The sequence below is a fragment of the Mastomys coucha genome, unplaced genomic scaffold (genome assembly GCF_008632895.1).
Source record: "Mastomys coucha isolate ucsf_1 unplaced genomic scaffold, UCSF_Mcou_1 pScaffold9, whole genome shotgun sequence".
Lineage (NCBI taxonomy): Eukaryota > Metazoa > Chordata > Mammalia > Rodentia > Muridae > Mastomys > Mastomys coucha.
The window spans coordinates 53,020,017-53,029,453 of record NW_022196915.1 but is presented as its reverse complement, the minus strand read 5'-3'; the positions used below and the strand labels follow the sequence as shown (position 1 = coordinate 53,029,453).

Sequence of the window (9,437 nt, the reverse complement as noted above, 5' to 3'; positions counted from 1 at the left end):
TACCCAGACCTTGTGCTTCCAGTCTTCATTCTGCACAGAGCTGCACCTGTAAAATGGGATAAGTTCTGCCCAGCACCCAGGAAGCACCCTTCCTCTGCCCCCTGCATCGGGGTTGTTCCTGCCAGCCCCGCAAGTGAGGATGACACCCCCTTTTGTCAAGGCTAAGAGAGAGTAAAAGAGCACAGGCTTGAAGCAAGATCAGCTGCTCTTAGAGGGCTCTGTTCTCTATTCTCAAGCCAAGGATCCTGCCAGGGCCGCCTTCTGCCAACACAATAGGCCTTTTTTCCCATGGTGTCAGGCTGGTCCTGATGGTACCAGTGAGTCCCTGAATATGGAGCCAGGCCTGCTGCCTGAGGACAAAGTCCTTGATCATGGGCTTGGCATTCATTTAGGTCAAAAGTGATTGAAAAATAGGATGACTAGATGAGAAACTTGAGCCAGGAGAGGCAGAGACCTAAGACCTTGGATGATAGGTCAGACAGGGACTGGCATTTGGGAACAGGGAGAAGAGCAAGAAAACACACATCTGAGAAAGAAGAGGAGTGAACAAGTGCAGTTCTGAGGGAAGGGGCCTGTCCTCAGCCTGGGCTGGAGTGACAAGACTCTACACAAATGAAACACTTTCAACTCTCTCCCAGTTGCCCTACACATGAGCCTGGGTTGTGCAGATGAGGCAAACGCCACCTTCTTTGCATTCAGATGAAGAACCTGAGGCCCAGAGACATTAGGATACTGCCTAAGGCCACAAAGCTCTGGGTCCAGACCCAGATCTTCTAAATTATAAGCTTTTCTCCAGTGGCAAATGGAAGAGTGAGATGCCTGCTGCTTGTCCTTCATGGTCCCAAGGATTCAAAAAAAAGCCAGTCTAGCCTAGAAGTAGGAGGAGATTTTTTTTTTCAACTATGTATAGAAGTACTTTCCATATGAGAAAAACTTCGGCTATGAGTCATGGGAACACAGAATGATGGAGAGTCAGAGAAGAAAGACCAGGACAGGGAAATGGAGTCTGGGGTTGGGGGGCAGTGGTGACAATGGGACAAGGAACTTGTTACAGACCTCAGCACTGTGAGGTTCTAACCTGCACAGTTAAAACTCAAAGTCACAGAACATTCATTTCATTATGCACTCACACCAAGCATCACAGTTGCTGTCTGGAGGGGTAGAAATGCTCTTCCATAGATGAAGATGTCAAGGCTCAGCAGAATAAGATGACATTTCCAAGCCCATTCCATACCCTGGGTTGAATAAGTAGTGTGCACGCACCCTAACATTGTGAGTGTGACTTCATGTGGACAATGGACCACTGTCGATGTGACTGATAACTTCAAGATGAGAACACACCTGACTCTCAAAGGCTTATGACTGACACGTGAAGGACAGAGGCAGAGATCCAAAATGATGTGGTCATAAAGCCAAGGAATACCTAGAGATCCCTGAAGCCAGAAGATGCAGGGATGGATTCTCCCTAGAATCTTTGAACAAGTTGATTTTGAACTTTCATTACTCTGCTGTGTGCTGGGGGTATGTGTCATCCCAAATATTCTCAGTACATGACAAACCCAAAATTCAAATCCACGATTCCGCCACTGCATCTCAACAGCTAGTTCTTTTACATTGTCTGATTTACTCCTCAATATAATCTGTGTGCTTGGACCCAGAGATAAATGGGATCCTTCAAAAATTCTCCTGTTGATATATCATTTCTATTGTAGTCAAGACTCAAGAGGCACTCTGAGAAAGGTTACAGAAGATAACACAGGCGAAGCTTTCTAGAAAGCACAGCGATACAAAGCCACGTTAAGCCCTTGGGGGTGGCAGTCACAACAGGGAGCCTGGCTTTCCCCATTATTAGCCTGTGGCATCAGCATTTAGTAGCAGCTAATCAAATATACCACCCTCACCCCTCTGCCTGTGATGTGGCTCATGTCATCTTGTCATAACAACACACAGCCTAGAGGTAGGGACTGCTGGGTGTGCCTACAGCTGCCAGGAAGAGGAGGAGGGAGGGTTACACCACAGGTCAGAGCACAGGATGCTAGAACTCATAGATGAAGAGGTAACTAACGGTAGCTAGCAGAAGCGGGGGGGGGGGGCTAGGGGGTGGGGAGGCAGAGTTTACCTATCAGGAAGAAATACTGCCCAAGACCTCAGGCAGCTGAGCATCAGATGGCAGCCCTCATGCTAAGCACACTCCAAGCCCATCCGAAGCCTCTCCCCATGCTTACTGTTAAGGCAGAGTCCAATCCCAGCCCTTGAGCAGGAGAAAGCTGAGCACACACCCAGCTCTAAAGATCAGTGTGACACAGTCACTCAACAGTCACTGCAGAAATAACAAGGATTCGGAAGGGTGGTTTCTGGGCTCCTGCATGAAACATGACCCAAACTGGGTCTCAAAAATAAGAGACTCCTGACCACCCAGTTCCCATGCTGCAGGGACTGCAGGGTAACCCATGATAAGGGGACTCAAGTATCTGCTATCAAACTCAAGAAGACAGCTTGTCCCAGGCTGCCATTATGCAAGTTGGGCTCCTTGTGCTTAGAACTATGCATGGGCTTTGGAACTTGGCTGTGCTGAAGTGTGAACTATGCATATTCAGGAACAGAGGAGACCCATTGGGCTTCGTGCAGATAGGTGCCTTGAACACCAGAATAGAAGCAGAAAGATGGCAGAGAGACACTTTCACACCGGGGGAGTTTATACCTATTTTGTTTTCAAGCCATTGGCATGTTTTCAGTGAGAGCAGAGATGGAGGGTGATGTTCCAGAAGAGTTGCAGCTACAGCTCAACTTAATCTAGGAGAATGAGGACATCAACGTCCAGCAAAGTGAGGTAGATTGCACCAAGTTACATAGGTCATAAGGAGCTGAGCTGGGAGTTGGGTTTATGTATGTCTCATTGGGAGGTCTGTCTCTGTTCACAGGATCTAACATTACTGCCAAGAAGTGTATCTGGTGGTACCAGCTTAGGGACAAGGCTAGGAAGAGTGATTGGAAGCCATAACAAGGTTCAAAGCATGGAGGACCTACCTAGACTGGGTCACACCCAGCACTGTTGTCCCATTTGTAAACTGATCCTCACACAATGCCAGCATCTAAGTGGCTGTGTACAGAAGCACCCGATAATCACACTTTTCTGTTGCTGCATTAAAACACTAGCATATTTAAGAGACCAAATCTGTGACTGATACCATGAAACCGGGCAACCAAGAACACAATCAGACACAGCAAATGAAGCAAATTAGGTGGGTGTGGCTGATAGTGAAGAGGCAGAGTCAAGGTTGTTGACTGGAAATGGAGCTTCCTGCAGGAAGAGAGAAGAAAAGATGGCTAGATTGGAAAGATGGAGCCCTTCATATGCTATCAGAGGTAAACAGGCCATCACAAGGCTGACAGTTCCCCATGAAGAGCATATGAGACCTTCGTGTGACAGCTAGATAAAGACTGCCGTGTAGAGTGAGAAGAAGCGAGGTAGCCCCAAGGTATTGCAGTGCACATGACTACATACATCTGTCCCACTCAAGGGGTCAATCCTGTGCTCCCTGGGGACAAGAGATCCTACAGTGAGCAGTTGGTACAAGAGAACACCGAGTGTGAGGTCCTGGGTCCCAGTGTGTGAGCCTTCCCCCTTTGTCCTGGGCCCTTTCCACCTTCTTGAACGGGACAACAGCCCCTCAGGGTCTGAAGACCTTTCCTCAGTATGGAAATGGGTATCTAAAAGGAGTGCTGTTGTAGGATATTGTGGCAGGATTTCTAGGCTTTCTGGGATCAGGTAATGATCTAGAACCACAGCAGTGTTCTGGGCACTCCAGTGAGACATGGTCATATGTGTCCAACCCTTGCTTATTTCAAACTGGCCACACAGTGGACAGATTGGGCAAGTACTTTGTCTCTGTGAAAAATGCCCAGCTATTGCTACTGGGCTGTGTAGAAACCCACGTGGACTCTTTCGGAGAGATCAGCAGTTAATGCACGTCCGAGTGGTTTAAATAGAGCTGTCTCTGGCAAGGGTTCTACAAGACAAATATAGGGACGCTGGCTTGGATTCAAGATGGGAACTTCGTGGGCGTGGGCGTAATGAATTCTAGCCTAGCTCCTCTAACCACAAGAGTGCAGAAAGAGGCCATTCCAGGCTGACACTACTCTATGCCCTGATGCTCTGTGCTGCCCCAGTGACTTCAATGTCACACATCTCCATTTCTGGCTGGAATAATGTTCCCACAGAGGAACAGCTTTACTAATTTCCTGCTATCCCAGGCTCTGTCTGGCTGGCAGTGTGCATTTTATTTGTATTTAAAATCACACGGAGATAATTTATGTTTTCCTTATTGTGGTTTTCATTCTTTTCACGCTATTTCTTGAGTATTGGGTTCTGTGCTAAGTCCTCTGTTAGGTACTAGACTAGCCACAGATAGTTTGGTGGTAGACAGAAACTGAGTGTGGTAGGGTAGGGCCTCTGGGAGTTCTGCTGGGGCTCTGCCGCCTTCTGTTGGGTCCCCACAGAGCCTGCATCCTCAAGGAAGGGGGGGGTGTTGAGAGCTCCACCAAGAATGGACAAGTAGGGCACAAGTAGAGGACACTTGGCAGAAAAAACATGGTTTGAGTGGCTAGCTTCAGGGGAAACTGTCACTGCTGAATCACCAGTTGAATGTTTCCAAGGGCTTCAACAGGAACGGATGCCAGGCCCATGGTCAAGAACTCCTAGAGAGTACACAGCAGACATCAGAGGGAAGCTTCAGGTGCATTTGTAGGACACTTGACCTGCCAGCCCTGGAGCCCTGAGTCTGCAAAAAACGTCAGAGCTCCAACAACCACTCTGAGAGGCAAGCCGGAGATGGGGAACCACAGCCGGAAAACCTACAGCCCCAAATGATGCACTGTGATGGGACATCTTGGGCTATTTTTATTCCCAGTTCAATATATACAGAGGAATCAGTGCCAGAAGTTAGGTTCTGGGCAGGAGCTCCCATTCAGGCATGCTAGCTGGGATGCAAGAGTGTGGCCCAGACCCAGGGTAAGGCCCTGGGGTCAAGGACACTTGCAGGCATCTGTGCGTGGAGCAACACTCCTGGCCTCACTCCTAACAGCAGCAATGTGGATGTTTAATAGCATACATGGTGTACCACACATTTCCCAGGACATACATACACACCCCTTTATACACAGCACCGCACGACATAAACGTTACACATCAGGAAAACCTTTCACAGAGAATCAATCACTTCTCTGTGACTCCATCTGCAACTTTATCCTTTCAGCGTTTCCCTCTAGGATTTTTCTTCCCTGCCCTTAAGTTTATTACAACGTTGTAATCATTTCACTCTGAACCCTGCAATACAGCTACCAGACACCCATTTACAAGATGACCACCCATGGGAAGGAAGAGGAACCAAAAATACCCTCCCCCTCCCCTGCCAGTTTCTTCTTTTTTTTTAAAGCATTTTTAAGCATTTAGACTTTTACATTCTAGTTCCAACAGAAAGGAGAAAGCCATAGAGATCTATGTGTCCACCCACACACATATGTCCCTCCCACTTTCCCCCCTACACATATGCATTGCCTCCTTGACAAATCTAGTAATCTCTTCCATCCATTACAGCTGTATGCCCCCTCCCATGGGGTCCTGTTGCCTGAGGAGGGCTGTGGGGGTGCTGAGGAAATGCACAGGTCTGAAGGGGCAGAAGGGTGCTTTGGCTAGCCTGATTCCACAAGGAAGGATGCAGCACAGAAGGGTGTGGAGCAGACAGCAGAGTTTCTGTGGGTTACTAGGGGACTGGGTATTGAAGTCCTGGTCAAGTGGGACACAAAGACAGGATCTCTTTCAGGAAAAAAAAAATACAAGGTTTTCTTTGGTGATAATCTTGATTATTCAATATGCAGGTGAGCAGTAGCCACTAAACCCAGGGCCTGGGGTGTGACTGACAGCATTCTACCACTGAGCCACATCTCTAAGTCTCCTTCCTTCTTGCTTGTTTTAAATACCAACTAACCCAGTTCCCTCCTACAAAACAAGTGTGGTTTATGGGATAGTCACTTAGACTTTAGATTCCTCTTTTCCTTTTCTTTTCTCTTTCTTTTCTGTTTTTGTTGTTGTTTGTTTGTTTTGTTTTTTGGTTGGGGGGAAGGCATTGCCAAAATGAAATCTGAATATTCACTACTAATCCAAACAAAAGCAGAAGTCATTCCCACTTCCGGGATCCCTTCCTTCTGAGCTGCAGAAAATACATTCCAAGAGCTTCCTTGGAAGTGTGGAACCACAGACAACGGCCCACTCTCTATACATCATACTCCAATTCCATATATATATATATATATGTATATACATATATATATATATTTAGAATAAAGTTGAATCTATACAGAAGACACAATTAAAGAGCAACAACAGTAATTATTAAATAAAAAATGTAACATATTGGTAAAAAGTTACTTTAAAACTTCTGATTTGTTTTTTTTTTTTTCTCCTAAAAATTCCCCTGTAATATTTTTGGATGGAATGGATCTTGGGTAGCTGAGACAAAGAAAGGTGAAACCATGAACAAGGCGAGCAACTGTGGTATGTCTGTTCAACAGTGTGCTGGGTGTGGGTGCTATACTCTCACACTTCTCTAGCTTTAGTAATACTCCAGAACACGGGACATCCCTGAATGAATACCCATTGGTTAAACAAGACTGAGATTCTGTTGTCACTCTGGGTCACTTAACTGCTAGGCAGAAGCAGGGCATACAGTTTGCCACATGGATGAAAACAGAGGACATGATAAAAAGTAAAAGAAGCCAGAAAATAATGTGCAATTCCATTGCTCTGGGGCACCTGGCAGGGCCACATTCAGAAGTGGACAGCAGAGCAGTGGTTGTCAATCAGGGGCAGGGGCAGTTGCCACTGAGGAGTGGGTATTTAACAGGTTCACTGTCTCAATCTGCAGGGCAAAAAGACTTCTGAACATTTTATAGACAACATTGTCCACTCAGAATAATGAAAATGGTCATTTTTATGTTCGTTACATTTTACTATAATTAAAATTTTAAAATTTTTTAACCAGAAAAAAAGAAAAGCTCAGCCTGGTGAATTTTTCATAAAAATGTAGGCTTGTGACTAGAAGAAAGAAGCAAAAGTCACTTAGCCCGATGATTCTCAACTCTTTATTGATTGGAATCCACAATAAAAGCTGGATTTTTATGTCATGATCCAGCATATAAATGCCACAAGAATACACATATGTATTTGGATAGCAACACATTTTTACACAAATATATCACTAGCTAGAAATATAGAATTAAATAGGGACAAGAAACACGAGCCATTATACAAGGTGTGTTCTCTTTTTATTTTTCCCCTCTACTCTATCAGGTCTAATTTTATTTTTTAAATATCAGTTACATTCTACAAAATTGATTTCATTATACTAGTTAGATTTCAGCCCTGGTCTGGATTAGCCTCCACAGTAATATAAAGATGTCTAGTATCTATCTCTCTGCTGGATGGCCATCCAGCTTCCCCGATGCCATCAGGGACGGGGATCTCACTTGCACAAGGCAGCAGATTCTATGGTGGACCCACCTAGCAGGTAAAGCTCCCAATGGGTGGAGCTGGGGAAAAGAAGTCTGGAGCAGGCTAGAGGGATCTCAACATCTTGGGAAAGACCAAGAACACAGCTTTATCCACAAGCAGGGAGTAAGGTGGGCTGGTGGCAAGGGCATGGGACCAGGAGGCTGTGGCTGCCTTCTGACTGTACATTGACCTGCCCCGTCTGCCTTTGCTTCCCTCCACTGCTATCATTATTTCCACATCTGATGCATGATCTCATCTCCCAAGCACCCATCCGAGGGAGAACTCCCACTGCACCCTCCCCCCAGAGACCCAACCTTAGGGGAGACAAATTCTCACACATTCCATCTCTACCCTTCCCCCCCCCCCCCAGAACTCAAGCAGGTCACCACCAGGTCATCCCATCTGCTGTTTGGTGTTGGGGTATAGGGTATCCCCGTCTGGGGTCTTCAGAAGGTGACCTAAGGCTGACTGACCTATCCTCTAAGGTATCCCCAAGAACTGTCCAGGCTGAGGACAATGAGGTTCCTCCACACCTGGGCAGATATAAAACAAAGACAGCACTGCCACGTGGGAACACAGCTATCGGCTGGACATCAAAGCTTTGGGTCCCTGTATGGAGGGGGGGATGCTAAAACTCCTAGCTGGGGCTATGGGCTGAGCCTGAAGGGGGCTAGCTGTGAGTGGTCAAGATCAGAGAGCCTGGGTGTGGCAGTCCTGCAAGCTTGCATCCTCTGCCTTAGAGCCAGTTGCTGAGCCAGTTAGAATTAGGCTAACCTCAGGGTGGGGCGGGGCAAGCAAGAGGGGATGATCTCACTGTATCCTTAGGACCAAGAGAGAAAAAGCAAGACTGCTCAGAACTAAGGGAGAAAGACAAGACAGTGCCGAAAAGCAAAAACAAGAAGAACAGATGAAAATGTCACAGAGTTTCTTCCCCTGAAATAGGGTCTTCAGTCAGAGCAGCCACAGGGGAAGCTGAGCTCCAGCTAACCTTCCTCTCCCAAAACCAAACATTTTTTTTTTTAATGCAGAAATAACTCAGCTTGAGTCTCCAACATATCCCACTCATCTGGAACAAAAATGATGCCCCGAGCCCACCCTCGCCCCTCTTCAAGCGCCATCATTTTGCCTCGCCCTGCTTCCCCCTAGGATTTGACAAAGTTTAATCCACTCAGTGAAACCAAAGACAACACAATAGACACCAGACCCTTCTTTTTTCTCTCTCCTCTGTGGCTGCTGTTTTGTTTCTTTCTTTTGTTTAAACCTCCCGCCCCCACCCCATCCCCGATTGTCCGTATCTCAGTTCTACTTACCTGCAGTCCGATTTCCGAAGCGAGCTGTTCTCTTCTCACTCCTTCAATTAGTGGTACCTTGGGCTTCTCTAAACATCAGCACCACTGCTGGGCTCTCGCCATGACATCACCTCCAAGCTCCCTGATTGGCTAGCAGTGGGTTGCTTGGCAATTGGACAGTCTCCTCTGGTGGAGCCGGGATTGCCTGAGTGAGTAACTCTTAGAAGGCTGGGGAGTGGAAGATGATGTCAGACAAAGAGCCTGCTTGCCCCCCACCATCCCGCGCCCCACACGCACCGGCTGCCTGTAGGGCTGGGGAAACAGAGGAGGTGAGGATGGCCAGGAGGCAGGAGAGGGTGTGGTATGAAGAGGTAGAGATTCAAGCACAGCTGACAGCTTTCTAGCTAGGGGAAGGATGGGTGACTTGAGCAATCTTTAGGTCTTCAAATCTGGAGGAAGGAGAATATGGAATCGAGAGGAGCAATATAAAGAGCAGATGAACCTTCAATACAGCCCCTCTGAAGACTTGGTGGCTGCTCCCAGCTCCATCAGAAAAGCTGACACATGTGGAGGATGCTTTAGATGGGACGGTGAAGCTG

At 47.0% G+C, this 9,437-nt stretch overlaps 1 protein-coding gene across 5 annotated transcripts in view; it reads right to left on the bottom strand.

Annotated features, from left to right (window-relative positions):
• Stmn4 (stathmin 4) overlaps positions 1–8,990 on the bottom strand; it is a 17,526-nt gene extending 8,536 nt beyond the window's left edge. For 4 of the 5 annotated variants that reach the window (XM_031362128.1, XM_031362126.1, XM_031362130.1 and 1 more), the window contains exon 1: positions 8,860–8,990. The gene's annotated coding sequence lies outside the window, so the exon portion shown is untranslated. The remainder of the gene's footprint in view (positions 1–8,859) is intronic. The other variant, XM_031362127.1, reaches the window with a different exon arrangement.
• Positions 8,991–9,437: the final 447 nt, after the last annotated feature.